The 15661-nt window shown below is 33.8% G+C and overlaps 1 protein-coding gene across 3 annotated transcripts in view; it reads right to left on the reverse strand.

Moving 5' to 3' along the window:
- PBX3 (PBX homeobox 3) overlaps positions 1-15661 on the reverse strand; it is a 226133-nt gene that overhangs the window by 208693 nt on the left and 1779 nt on the right. The window lies entirely within an intron of this gene.

Consider the following 15661-nt stretch of genomic DNA (forward strand, 5'->3'; position numbering starts at 1 on the left):
TAATGTATAGAGTTCTAAAAACAAAATATAAAAACAGGTCTAAGTCTACTGTAACTGTCCCTGAAAAGCAAACCTTTGCAAATAATCGGCAAAGGCAGCTCGAAGCAATGATCTAAAACTCTAATATCCTACGGTTCCAAGAATCATTTCAGATCTTAAAATAAAAGCTTTACCTATGAAAAATGTACACTGTATTTCTAACTAAAAACTGAAACTTTTTGCAAAACAATATTTTTCTTATAGCATGTAGTTTCCCCCAGAAGGCGATAAACTCTTTATTCTTGCTTTGTGCCTTAAGACATAATCTGCTTTTATCCTTTAGCAAAATATGAACCCGCTACTAGGCTGACAATGCCAAGAACCATGACAAAATGGATTATTAATGAGAAACTGAACTCCAGAACTCTATTAATTTATGTCTTCCTGTCGGATCCAAAAGATATATCAGCCTTCTCACTCAAAAGAAAAAAATGCCAACACTGTACTTTGTTTTAAAGTTCTCCACAGATGAAGAATTCATTATCCAAAGTACAGTTCTGTTATTTCAGGCTTTCTTGTAGAATAAAGAATCTTTATCAAATGGCTAAGAAAGCTGCTGACAAGTGCAAGTACCTTGCAAAATATATTTACGTCAAACATTCACTGAGAAAAACTGGAGGAGGGGCAGAAGAAAGGTGAAAGCCCCAACAACATCCCTGTCCCCATCCTGTCCTAGCAGTCTTTAGAAAACTCAGCCCTTTGATTCCAGTTACGAAATGGTAAGCTGCATTAATACAACTGCATGTTTGTGGGCTTTTTTAATTCCTAATTACACTAATTATTCTGACATAAAGGGAAATGATCTAACAAGCGAAGAGAAGAATGTGTGATTTCTTTATGCATAAACAACAATGTTTAAGTGACATAAAATATCCTTTTAAGCTTTCATAAAAAAATCTAATCTATGCTTATCATAATATTTATGAAATAAAAAAACCAGAGAGGAAAAATTGCTATAATGTACTCTGTGTGACCTCTGCTTTCTACAGAGAATGAAAACAGCCTTTTGCTTTTCAATCCCCATCAAAGTGGAGTAAAAGGAGGGACAGCGTTCCCGTGCTCACTGCCATTAATCATTGCTTTCTTCAAGCAAGTGCGTATTAATTTCTGTCATCCCAAACATCATCGAGTATTGTTACAGCACCATTCACTCCTCATTCACCACCAGTTGTTACCAGTTTCCCTACACTGAGCAGAGACAGGGTGAATCGTGTGGATTTCAGTGTTAGAGGCCTTTATCCCTGGGGTGCTGACACCAATTAAGCCATTTCAAGAAGAAATGAGAACAGGCCCAACCCTTCCATGTAACAAGAGCTTGCACCTAGCTTTGGCAGGTTGCCATTTTCTCTGGCTTCACACTACAGAAATACTCTTCTCCACACCCTTTTGAATGGTGCAGGCTGTTTACATGTAATCGGTAACAATATCTTTTTGTTCATTTCTTCAGGTTCAAACTTAGAACCCAATATAACCTGACACAAAAGAGTTGGATAATCTAGGTGGTAAACTAGAAAAACGAATGTTATTATCTACAAAATCATTACATTCAGGTTAGGAAATAAAAGCATGTATTCCCTTTAATCCTGTGACAAAAAAAAATTTTAAGGCATTTCAAACAATAATTAGATTGTGGAAGCTGCTGCTTTTCTCAGACTGGGTTAATTGAAGATAAAACATTTTATTCCATTAGCTCAATTTGAACATTGCATCTGCTGAGAGAATTCATACACACAGGAATATAAACCAGATACTTCTAGTATTAACAGCAAAGTTTGTGACCAGTTTAAAGAAGCTGATTATCAACATGGTACTGGTATTTGCTTTCTTTCAGAGTCTTTGGTCAGGCATGAAAGGCCATGCTTTTAGGTTACCTCCAAGTCCAAAATAGATCTGCTCAAGTGAGTTTAATTAATATCATTTTTGCATCACTAAATATAGAGATCCATCAAACTCTTTCACAATATTGTTGATTTTTTTTTTTACCTCTTTCGATCTAATCATTCTCCTTGTTTTAGACATTTACATCTGCTTTTAAGTTTTTATGGTTGCCTGTTGGCAGGCAGCAAAGTGGAGCTGTCGATGCTACTGCAGAATAATGCAAGGTTTGTTATGAATTAAATATTAGAAACCTTAACACAGCGGCCAATAAGAATTATTTGCCTTATTAAAGCAGCAGAAGACGCTGATTAAATTTTCATTGCATTGCAGTCTTTTTCCCATTTCTGCTTTCAATTCATCATTCTAATGTATGAAAGGCTCGCCGAATAATGGCAGGGGGACTTAATTTCTAGAATGCAAATATAGCAAAGAAAATACCATAAATACCCTCCCAGAAAACATTAAACAGTCAGTTCTAATTAAGTGAATACTAACTAAGTAAATATTCTCTTAAAGGGAAAAAAATAACTCAAACGTCAAGAATTCAAAAAGGAAAGCACAATTACCTATATTACAAATATATACAGATAGACATTGTGAGTGAACTATATTTTTTTGAAAACTGCACTTCTTACAGTCAGTTAACTCCTTTGCAAGCCTTAGAGCACCCTAAAAAAAAAAAGAAAAAAAAGGTATATAGTTATGGTTGCACTTCAGCTTTGCTAAGTTTCTGAAAATTTAATAATTTTTACAAGAAAAAAAGGACAGGATGGCTAATAAAACAATGTGTAAAGTATACCGATCAGCCAGAATGGCAACTAGAATTTCTGAATTCCTAAATTATGTTTCAAATTTACAACATTTACTGTTGCAAATATATTTAGGGAATAAAATGCCCCTGCAAAAATACTGTAATCGTATGTCCTATACTGAAGGTTGTTCACGTTTCTGCCTTAATGTGAGCAAGAAAATGAACTTCAAGTATCCATTTCCCCTAGAGAAAATCTCTTCCTTGAAACTCTGCAACTAATGAAATGGGGATCTATAAATAGCAGCATCATTACCATGAGAGCCTCTGCTCAGTACCAGTCTCTGCAGCTGACCCTCTTTATACTAATAACTACCAGACTTCAGTCTCATTCCTCTATAGGGTGATCAATATCGGGACAGATAAAAATGTGATAGAAATTTAACCCACAGAAATGGTATTTACTTGTCAAGTTTCCTAAAAACATGCAGTGCTGCCTGTATGTAATTATCATTTTGCACAGACTTAACTCAAAAGGTAGTTTTTGGTTACCGTTTTGGCTTTTAAAATTTCTTAACTGAGATGAGTGTGGCTCTGTAGCTTTTTCTCTAACATTATAGAGTCGTGCATCATGACAAGACAAAAGCCATAATACACCTGAAATGCTCCCTGCTGAATCTCTCTCAATGAACCTCATTAAAATGGTTACTCTACTCCAAATATTACCCACTGAAGCATTACTGTAGTAAACTCTTGCTTGAATTGTTGGATACAGTGATGGATAAAAATCAGTGAGCATTTAATCAGTAAATGTAATGATTTGGAACGATGTTTCACTCTTACTCAAAATACAATATTTTCAAATTCAATAGATCACTCTAAAAAGTTAACCAATATTTAATATCTCCACTGGCTATAAATTAGACAATAATGAATGTAGCTAAAGGTTCTAGATTTTTTAAAAAAGAAATTATTTATTATATCTCTACAGAACACACTATTGCTATGTATAATTTATCAGTACTGAGATATTTATGTTGCACTTCATTAATGGTAAATATTCATTTTGCATCTCCAACATATAAAGAGATCAATTGTTCACTAATTTCATATCTCTTAAAATAAATATGATAAAATGTTCCAGTGGGTGGATGAGTTTAAAGCCTTTTATTCTCAGTGACAAAATTATTGATGACAACATATCATAAATGGCACTTCCTCCATACACACATGTCACAAGAAAATGTAAAATATTTGTACAGCTGCACATGTAGAACATTTACTTTTTAAATGAAAATATAACATCTCAACATTAAACACAATGTGGCTTAATCAAGAGAATATATGTGAATTCAAAGGGGACATCAAATTTCACACATGCTTAACTTCATATTCAATGTTCTTGTAGGTTCTATATGCACAGAAAAATGTAATTAGCCTAATTTAAGCACAAAAGGCATGGTTCATTTTGGCACAATCAGATACACATGTGCCATCACACGCTATTCACTAATGTTTATGTTTACCAAATTCTTGTTACCATCCAAGGAAAACTATGAAATGGACCACAGAAATTTAAATACAATCAATTTGGGAAAAAAATGTTTTTGAAAATATATCTGCAGATAGCCAAATTCAATTAGAGGTATACAATATTCTATGCTGATTTTTATTTTATAAATTCCACAAAGTGAAATTGTCCATGCTTGCACCCCTTCTATTGAATTATTTTCCTCTCCTACACCTAAAAAAGAACCATGACTGAAATATAGATAACAGTATTTACCTGCAATGAACATGTGGAGCACAAAAGGAACTGATGTTTAAGAGTCATATCATTTAAAAGCAAATAATCCCACTTAAAGCCTAAAAGAACTGAAATTTACAATTTAATAAAGACAGGAAATTTGTATCTGTTTTTTTTTTAAGTGAAAAATACTGAGATGTACTTTAAAAGAGAAAGTAAACTTCCCAGGTCCTGACATTCAGGCACAAAATAATTTCTTTTGTGTTGCCGTCTCATTTCAATGATCCCAGTGCAAAACAACTGCATGAAATAAGCAGTTTGGATGGGTTGGAATGGAAGAGTTGTAGAGTTAAATAAAGCAGATTTGTAAATGGCAGGATACTTGCAGCAACTACGTGGTTCTTGCTCTGAGGCAACTGATGGAGCAGAGCTGCTCAGCGGCACTTGACAACAGCAGTGCTCCCACAATTGTAACCCTCAAATCCAATCAATCGTTGCTCTTTGCATTTCAAGCAGCTCCTGGCTGCCACTGCCTGAAGATAACTATTTTACCACCTCTGTCATGCCTAATTAACAAGTCAGATGTACAATTTAGAAATTTTGCAATTAACCTGCTAAAATATTGCTGGAGGATGCTAATTGTTATGCCAGTTGCCATAAAAGCTCATTTGCATAACTTATGTGTGAAAAACAATTATGAGCCGCGTTCACAGACGCGGTCCACAAACTGCTCCTAGCTACGGATGAGAGGGCCACAAAAACACTTAATTCATTGCCCACAAAATTATGTTCCCCCTTTTCTTAAACAGCATCTGTTTTGTGAAGCTATATTCATAGAAAATCCCCAAATCAACAATTAGAAGCATATGTAAATGTGCGATTACAGTTCTTTTTCTTTCATTGACAACTTCTCCTTTTTTTGCTTGCATGAGGAGTAGAGGATGATATGATAAATGCCTCACTGTTCCAATTCCCTTGCACAACAAATAGGAAGTACATTTGGCAGTGCCAGTGAAACTGCCAGCCCACCAGCCAGGAGGAAGCCATTCTCCTCTGCTCTATCTAGTCACTGCAGCACCATCACTAGAGGCCACTTTAACAACAGAGAAGCTAAAGTCAATTGTTTCTTCAGTGAATAGGCTTCTGTTCTCCAGCATATATTTACTGAGGCATTTAGGGCAGATTTTTGCCATTAAACTGAAGTCTGTAAAACATGGTTGTCTACAAATATTTACACTACTGCTGACCACAGCTCTGCTGCCACTCAGTGTCACTTTGGACCTGACCACGGTTTTTTAAGCTCAGGTTTTGCCATCCTCTTTGAATCATCCATTTCTACTACTTTCTTGGCTCAAGCTGAGAGATTCTGCCGCCACCTCTGGAGCAACCAGAACCTCGGCTGTCACTCGCTACAGGGCCATGGGCAAATTACTTAACCTCCAAGGGTCAGTTTCCTCATCCACAACTGTGAGTTAAAATACCTACCTTAGATGTTGCTGCAAATTTAAGAAATATTATATCATCCTCATTGTATGAATTTTATCTCAGAGTATACTACTTTTTATATCTCCAAGTGTGAATTTTTAAATTTTTTTTAATGCATGAAAAGCATCTAGCACAATGCCTGGCACACAGATGGTACTGTGTGAATGGTAGTCATTTTTACTGATATCATTATTAAATGAATGAAATCTTCCAAAAGGGAGAACCTTGTCTTTCCAGTCTGCTACATTAAAACTCAGAGAATGAGAATGTCTATGGCTTAGCCATAAATTCCAACATTTAAAACTGAAAGAGAAAACTTTATGAGAACAACTTATCCTTTTTTTCACATTAGACTGGTTGACAGCTACTTTTTTATTGGAAAAATGTTCATATTTATGTAATAATTCACATACAGTATAGCACTCAATTAAGTATAAACTTTAAACTCCCAATTTTCAAGTTACAACAAAGTATACACACTGATTACAGTTTGGTTCTAGAAAACACTATTAGATATCAAGCCAATATTTTATAAATTAGGAATTTAAAAGTGACATCATAATCATGGTAATTTAAAAGTCATAATAATAATCAATCAAAAAAGAATTAATTAATGTTAGAAAGTACATTATTAGACTGATTATACTGAAAGGAAGAAATAATTCCTCTCTTAAACACAAAAATGTCATAAAATCAGGTAAATCAAATTAGTTCTTATAACACATTGATGGCACAGAATTTATGTTTATAGAGTCCATCATTTCATTTTCAGGCATTCTGTTTCTATATTTGGCCAGAGTCAGAAGGTTAGGAACCAAGAAGTCAGTAAGTTCCCAAGAATATCCTCACTGTCACATCATTGCTCTAACAAGTGGTAAGCAGGAGGAAATTCAGACAAGTCAAACACCCACACCCAGTACACAGTTAAAAGAATTTTCTTCATTTTTTTCCTCTACTGATTCCAACGAAGAAATATGACGAGAAAAACTGGAGGGTTCTCACTTATTTGAATAACAAGTGAAAATCTAAAAATATCTTCACTGTATGTTATTACCAACTGTATCACTGGGTTTTATAGTGACAGCCCTGTGCTATAATTTCTGAGAAAACCTCTACATAAAGCTTCATAAACCCAACCATTCCTGTAATGTATCGCCTTATCTAGCACACAATCATTTCAAACACAACTTTTCATGTTAGTATAATTTGTTCAAAAATGGTAATAAATACATCCATGAAGCCAAAGGAATCATTGCACAATCTATTGTAACTTGGTCTTACCAGTACTGACAGTTAATCCTCGACCCAAAATCCAATGTAGAATATTCCATTATTACTTGGTTTAATTAAAGATATTCATTATACACACACCTTTTAATGGACAAACACTCCCAATCAACATTATAAATAATCTGGGCCAACTGCAGAGTAATGTCTGTGAACAATTATCACAAAACTAAAACATGGATGGCTGTCAGTCGGTGGCAGAATTCTTGCTTTCATAATAAATATAAAATCAATTTCCTGTTCTACTCCCTATTCCAAGTTGAAAATGATATATCTGACTATGAATTCCAACTACCTTCATCCTTAGGTTTTTTTTTTTTTTTTTTAAAGAAAAGAGGATAAAGAAAGAAACTTATGAGACCATCTAAGTCAATTCTTCCTCATTTGAGGGCACTTGGATAGTAACAGTTTCTACATAATACACACATATGAACTTGCCATTTCACACATGTATATTTTTTTAATGCTGTGATTTTTTTCCCCTATCAATGCCACTCAAGTGGAATGTCAAAAACTCCTCCCATTTCACTATAAATTCCTATTTACAAAAGCTTAGTACATCTGAAAGCCAGTAGAAACCTTTTGTTCAAAAAACAATAATATGCAATTTCAAAAGCTTTTTGTTCCCATTTCAATCAAAACTAACTTCACATGTTTTAAATGAAATTCTGCAAGTAATCAGAAACTAATGAGGATTCACTGGTTTAACTAGTTCAGGGAGTCTGAGAAGGGAATGAGAATTTAAAGTCACCAAGTTTTCCATTTAGAAGAGCAGTTAATGTGCAGGTACACTAAGTCCTCTTCACTGAGAAATGCAATCAGAGACTCTTGTCTCAGGAGAGACTCTCATCCCTCTGTCTGTGTGCACATTCCTGACTCCCATTAACATTAACAAGCACCACACATGCACACGAAAAGAAGCCAGCCTTAGTAGCATGTATGCATGGCAGCTGCAGTGACTAAATAATCCATATGGCTCTGAAGAGAAGTTCTGCTTTGTTGGGTCTAGAGTCACAGCTACAGTGGTGGAATTCAGACACTCAAGCAAACCTCAATCTGAATGCTTGATCCAAACCCCATCCTGTCCAACCACACCTCAGACTGCAGTTAAGCCTAGGTTTAGAAATTCTATCCTCAGCATGGTTTATACAGGTAGAAGTTCCATGTTTGAGGAAACCTTAATTTTTTTCACAGGCCCAAAGTTCTGTCCTCCTCCCAATCCATCATTCCTATTCCTGCATTCACTCATCCATTTCCCTACAAAATGTAGGAAATCACATAATGGTTTTATAGAGAGAAAATCAAAGGCCTGGCTTAAATCGCAAATGCAAAAGCAGAATCAAGTATGAAACACCATCTTCAACATGAAAATCAAATAATATGGTAATCTTAAAACAACAGATACATGCTGAAATGTAAATTCCACAGGTTGTGTAAAGGGCAGAATTTAACCACTAATTCTAATGCCTCCCAGCAACTAGAATTAGGTATTTAAGTGAGAGTCTTAATGCTCATTTAATATAGTCTCCTGAAGCCCAATTCAACAACTTCTTCATTTTTTCCTATGAAGAAAATATTCTTGTGAAGTTCAGTTTAGTGAAGACACTGGTGAAGACACACAAGCACACACCAAGTTTACACTTCTGAAAAGAATTCACTAGCCATATTCTGAAACTGGGCTCTAGGAAAAAAGACTAGATGATGCAAAATTCTTAGTATACGTCCATGTATAGGGAACATGATGAAAACTTCATATTTATCTCCAGTTAGATCAATTAATATTCAGAAAAGTTATGTAACATTACATTTAAATAACCATAGGGGGAGGAATCTACCAATGTTCTAGAAGCTTCTCTAGACCTTTCAATCAATTTTATTTATATGCAAAACCAAGAGAAACTTAAAAAAAAAAAAAACAAAGCTCCTCCTGATGCTAAAGCTCTCAATTTACTGACAGGCAAATGGCTTCATGCTGCCACTTAATCTCATTTCTTGCATAATGCCCTCTAATTAGCATATCAAAGTGAATTAATACTTCTAGGGCATTAGCAATGGGGAAATCTGCTCCAGGCTCACAATAGCAGTTAAGAGAGAGCCAAGAAATCCTCAAAAACACCACAAACCACTTTGCATTGCAAAACTGTTCAATTTATTTATCCTCTCTCTCTAAACACTTTTACCGCACACTGTTTTACTACTGTTCACCAAACAAAATGATAATTGCCAAAGTTACCAGCATCTGTAATGCCTGTTTAGAATCTTAATTTAGATTATGTTGCAGATAATTTCTATATGCAACCATTTGTTCTATTATAAATGTTAATATAGAGACAGTGGAAATGTTGACATTCTCAATTAGTTAATTTGAATTTGAAATAAAATTTTATGGGATTTTAAAATTTATGAATTTTTTTAATGTAAAAAGCCACCTGCTGGACTCTGATGCCTAAGAAACATGCTTTGAAAACTTATGTATCACATAAAACAAAATAAACAAAAAAAATCATTTTGCCATTAACATATGTTGAGTCTCCCAACTAATGGTTTAAACATTGTGAGGAATCATCAACATTAAAAGGATTACATTGTATACCAAGTTCTCATTAATATGATCACACAAAAAGGGTTATTGTTCAAAACAGCTTAACATTTCTAAAGCACTTAACTTGAAGAAAACAAGTAAGAAACTTTTAACAATTATTTTTATCCATAATTACTTTTAACTGTTCTCAGTCCAAATGAGTTACTATCATGTTAGTCAAAAGTAAAAAAAAAAATGCCAAGCCAATTCAACTTAACACATTCTATCACACCAATATTTTTACTAGACATACACTCAAATTTAGTACCAAAGCAAACTACCATTAACCATCAAAAACTACAAACATCTTATATTTATTGTATGTGTATATGTTTATGGAATACTTCTATTTTCAAAATAACAATAAAGAAGAGATTCTGGTTACTATTCTGCCTACAAAGGGGGTAATTAGAACCAAGAGTTGAAGATTAATGAAATTTATTTTCAAATATGTTCTATGTCTAAAGGCATAAAAAGATGGTTTGTTTTTTTCAGTGGCTCATTCAAGCATTTCCTACTAATTTATTTGCTAAATGTAACACTAACAGGGAGCTCTGATAGCAATTTGTGTGTTTGATTAACTTCTACAACTTTGTAAAAAACCTTTTTAGCTAGATAGATCTAAAAAAACTTTGACCAATTCACACTACACAGTGATATAAATTATTTACTCTCTTCATATGTAAAGACTCAAATGGCCTACTGAAGTAGAGCAAATGTTTGAAAAGGTCAACATGGGAGGGAGTGTACAAGCATTGTTAGTCTGTTACTACCTAAATCATGCTGATCCCACTGATAAATGGCTAAAACACAAGCCTGCTGAGAAAACTAATAAAACATAATTCTCATAATGTCAATACTGAGAAAATAAATGCCTAAAGTTGTTCACATGTACATAAATAGAGGGAGAATAGTATAAAAATCCTTATTTAGCATAATGTGTTTGGTACTGATCTGTTAGGTACTCTGAAACATCTCAATGGTATGAGTACAAAATAAAACGAATGATTTAGGGTGTGGTTCATGAATTGCGTTTTCATTCTTCATAGCCATACTTCATATAACTTCATCCTATACAATGCCAACATAAAATATCAAAACACACATAATCCAAATAAGATGCTAAAGGTCTTGGAAGTAGCTATTTACAAAAGTTGTAAACAGAAATCTGAAAGTACAAGCAAAATTAGTTAAAAGGAAAAGGATCCTAACATGAAAGATATACCCAGAAAATTTTTATGAAAGTCAAAGAACCAATGTGCTCTTTGAGGCAAGGCAAGGCTTCCTTTGCCACTGTATTAATATACTTCTGATTTGGATTAAAATTATGTAAATTAGCATAATAACATAGTAAAGTCCCAAATAAAAACCAAAACTACATAGATCTATAATAAAATGAAGTCCACTAAAACTGAGGCATGAAAAGAATTACTTGCACAGATCAAGTTAGTATTGACAAGAGGGTTTAATATTCTTTTATTGGGAAGAGGAAAAAAAGGTATGGAAGACAGGTCCATACTTTTAAAATAATACCTGCTTGATATTTTAGATCATGAAGTTCCAAACCAGCAGAGAAGTAAGATTTTTTTTTCTACGTTTTCTATGAATGTATTACATTTAGAAAGTTAGAGAAACATCACTCTTTTACATCCTTCCTCAAAACTTCCATAAAAAGCTCCAGTAAGTTAAGCAAATCTATAAAAATAAAAAATATTCTTAAATTACACAAGGTAAAATTTGCAATAAAGCAACAAAATTTATGACATTTCCAGGATACACTGATTTTGTAATTTTTCCTGTTTAATCATTGAATATTTCCAATGTAAATAAGCCATAATGTCTAAAACTGATAAAAAATTTAAAACATTAAAAGTCCTTTAAAATTTGCCTCAAAATAATTGTGAAAGGGTGGGAGTTACAGAGAACACAAGATTGGCCAAGTGTTGGTAACTGCTGAAGAAAGGCAATGAGTTCATGGGGATTCAAGTTTCTCTTTATCTATATTTTTACATTTGAAGTTCTCCACAATAAAAAGCTTTTTAAAACTAGAAAATAGTTCACAAAAACACAGAAATGAATCATGTATCAAACAGAGCATTTGTTTTTAAAACTCTGGAACAAACAATGATAACTATATTCGAAGTACTGCAAGAACAACTTAAAAGAATACACAATATATATTATATATAACATTTAGACTCACATACAACAATTTTCACCTTTCTTGTTAAAATTTCACTTGGTGGAATATTTGGATTTTATACACTAGGAATTGAAGAATTACCTGGCACTGTAAAAAGAAAAATGAACACATTTTTATATTGAAGCATTAAAAAAAGAAAGAAAACAGACCAGAAAAAGATGCCATGAGTCTCTAAACCCTTAGGGTCAGAAGTAGAGGTGCTGACTGACAGTACTGCCTTATCTCTCTGAAAGCTACTCCCACTTACAGCAGTAAAGATAAAAGGTTTAATCATATATATCATATTCTAAATGCATATAAAAACTCACAAGCTACCTTCTTGATCCAGTTTTGAAAAGTAAAATCCTTACGACTCTTTCTAGGGAGGGTTCCTTTAAAAGCAAAGCATTTTTAATAGTAATTTTCTTCTCTTTAAACATAAAAAATACTTCAACCAGCCCAACCAGGCAAGCAGGCCTTTCTCTTCCCCTGCGGACACCTCCTGCAGTAGAGAAGTTCATTAAGTTTTATGATCTTCCCAAGTCAGTCCTGCTTATAAGCCTCACAAAGGCCACAAATCTGGCAAACCATCATGTATGCCATTAGACATTACTAGTAAATGAACGCTATTTAGGGTTTGTGGTGGCAATAAATCAGAGTTTGGTTGGCAGCTATCAACATGGAGTATTTTAACCTACCATTTAGAAAGGAAAAGGTTATGCTGATTTTTTTCCCTAATACACAACATTTTTTAACAATATGACTCTGATTATATACTAGAGTGTTGAATTTTCATTTTAAAATATTTTTAAATACATTTTTTTTTCTCAAAAAGAGCCATTTTTCCTTTATTCCAACTTTCATAATTAAGGGCTTCGGAAAGAAGAGAGATTTATGAGAATGGAATCCTCTCACAAAGTACTTCAAAAATCAAGATTAAGGTGGCCAAAAAGATTTGAGGGAACGTCCCCAAAGAACTATGTAAATAAGGAGACCTCATAGTATCATGGATACTTAATAAAAGACAGATGGTAAAATGTGGCTAAAAAAGAAATCTTAACAATTATCTCACTGGTCACTTACTTAGTTTAAAATGGGCAAATATCTTGTTTTAAAGCGTGTAACTTTAAGTTGCTTTCAAAATGTGCAGCTATCACAATTCAACAGATATTTCCGTCCAAAAATAACTGAATGATAAATTTTATAAAAGAACACATTTTCAAGAAAAAGCAAGCATCTCATGGTATACTTTCCCTACCTTTGAACAAGAAAAAAAATATAATTGTGGTAGATTATCCATTTATCTGTCAGAAGGGGAAAATACCTTTTCATATTTGGTAGAAGGGGAAAAAAGATGTTTTTCAAACTAAACCCCTCATGTGCATGAGAACTGGCAGTGTTTATTGCCTGATCAGAAACCTCAAAAGCTACTGGCAGATCTGCAAATATATGGATTTTTTAAAAAATGATTTTGTCTTATTTTTAAAAAAGCACAACCAAAATGACATTATCCACTGAAATGACAGCTTTACCCCCCATCTCCCCACTAGTCAACCCCCTACCCCTCTATTATGCAGAATAGAGTCATCACATAGTATTCCCAGTTTCTATTACAAATAACTAGGTAAACTTTCTCTAAGGTTATAGAGAATTAATCTTTGGCTACTATGTTATTAGATTTAATAAAATGATTTCCTTTAAAAAGCATTACATGATATACATTATAATCTACAGTGCTTATTTTATAAGCTCATGATGTTTCCAAAGCATGACTATGGGAACAGATAGGGGAGGGGGGGAGGCCTGGAATTTGCTGCCCCAATTTCTTTGCTTGGTAACACTAATGTCTACACAGCTGTTTTATTTCAAATCAAGGATTCTGAGTCCAACGTCCCTGTCTCCTTCTAAGAGTAGTTTTGGAGAATGAGGTGGAGCTCTGGTAGTAGGGGAGAAAAGAGAGGAGAGAAAGAGCTTCACCCCCATCAATCATTCGGTACTTAAATCCCGTCCCTCTCGAGCTTAGAGAGGCTGGCAGGAAGATGCCTCAGCCCAGACAGCCGCCTTTACTCTTTGTCGGCCGTTGGCTTTTTACAAAAGAGATAACGTGCAAACTTGGATCGGCTGGCCAAAGTACAAAAAGAGAATCTAATTTACAAGTTATCTCTGAAAGCCTCAGAAACAATTTTCAAAACACAAAAATTTCTTTTGTCAGCTACCTCTTGCTTCTTAAACAGACAAGTGCCCTACCAAGGCTCTCTCTGCCAGTAATCCCAGACTCTGAAAAGACTTGTTTCTTTTTTGTAACTCACCTTTGACATGAGGTTGACTACACTTTCCTTTCAGAATGGTGTAACTAAGTCTTGTGCAAATAAGCAACTAGAGGACTTATGCTTCCTAATTGAATTCTGCTTGCTGCTAAATGTCTAAACAAGAAAAGCAGTTTGCTAGGTTTGATTCTCAAACTAGCTAGGCCAAAACTTTTAAAAAGGCAAAAAAAAAAAAGAATCATGATAAGGGGGTGAGAAGGAAGGGATATCAATCCCCTCTCTCTAGTAATATAATGCTATATAAAGTTGAATCAATCTTAATATTCACAACATAGTCAATACCCCAGTGCTTAGCTGTCAGCAGAAACTGAAGTGGAGCCCTGATAGCAAGAAAACCCTTGGACATTAAGCAACATAATTTACTGAGAATTACGCACTTTTAGGCTTCTAAACTAAGAATCTCAAGATTTAATGCTTGATGTCTTATTTTATAGTCAGATCAAAATTATCTACCATTTTAAATCACAATGCTTTCTAAAGGTAGCTAAAAACCAACACAGAGTAAAAGTTAGTCATTTTAAAGTGACTGTGGTTTTCAAAATTAAAATATATCTTAAAAACACTCACTTGACATAAAGAAATCACGCACATTATGTGAATGAAAAGCAGGAAAAGTAGTCTTTCAGGCTCTCAATATTTGCTGTTAATTATGGTTTTAGCATATATTTTAATAGACAGCAATAACCCTTCATCTTTTATTGATTACTTTTAGGATTAGAACAGAATTGCATGGTGAAAAATCTGTTGAAAAGAAGGACCACTCTCCTACCAACTAACAATTATATACAGTGCACTATTATTTGTACATTCAGTTTAAACACAATCACATTTAACCTTTTAAATACCTTCACTTAAATATTCCTATACTTTGGACTTTAACTTTCTCTTCTATTCTTTGCCAACTTAAAAAACAGCAACTTTATAATACTGTATACCCAACAAACACACACACAAATAAACAGTAAAGCCTGTTTAATGCATTTGTTTGCCATATACAGGGAAGATAATGCCTCAAACGAAATAAAAAATCTAAATTAAACCTCAAATTCTAGTTGAGACACTACCATCACCTCAAGACTAAAATATCTTCAGTTTTTAAAAAGTCTAACAAGGAAACTAAATTGAGATGAATGTCAGAAATTTGTCTAATATATACTTGTAGTTTTCATTCCAGCACTTCTGCAAAAGCTGTCTTCTCATATATTCCCTGCCCTGAATACCTCAAAAATTGTTCAACCTGCACCTGTGGACCTTTCTCTACTTAATAAAATATATTAAGTATGTTTACAATGTAATGACTTCAAGCATAAAATTTAATAAAAGTAGTTAATAGATATAATACATTGTATGCACCTAAACACATCATTACCTTTCCAGCTTCTTAAAA

Source organism: Bos mutus, chromosome 11 (assembly GCF_027580195.1).
Source record: "Bos mutus isolate GX-2022 chromosome 11, NWIPB_WYAK_1.1, whole genome shotgun sequence".
Taxonomy (NCBI): domain Eukaryota; kingdom Metazoa; phylum Chordata; class Mammalia; order Artiodactyla; family Bovidae; genus Bos; species Bos mutus.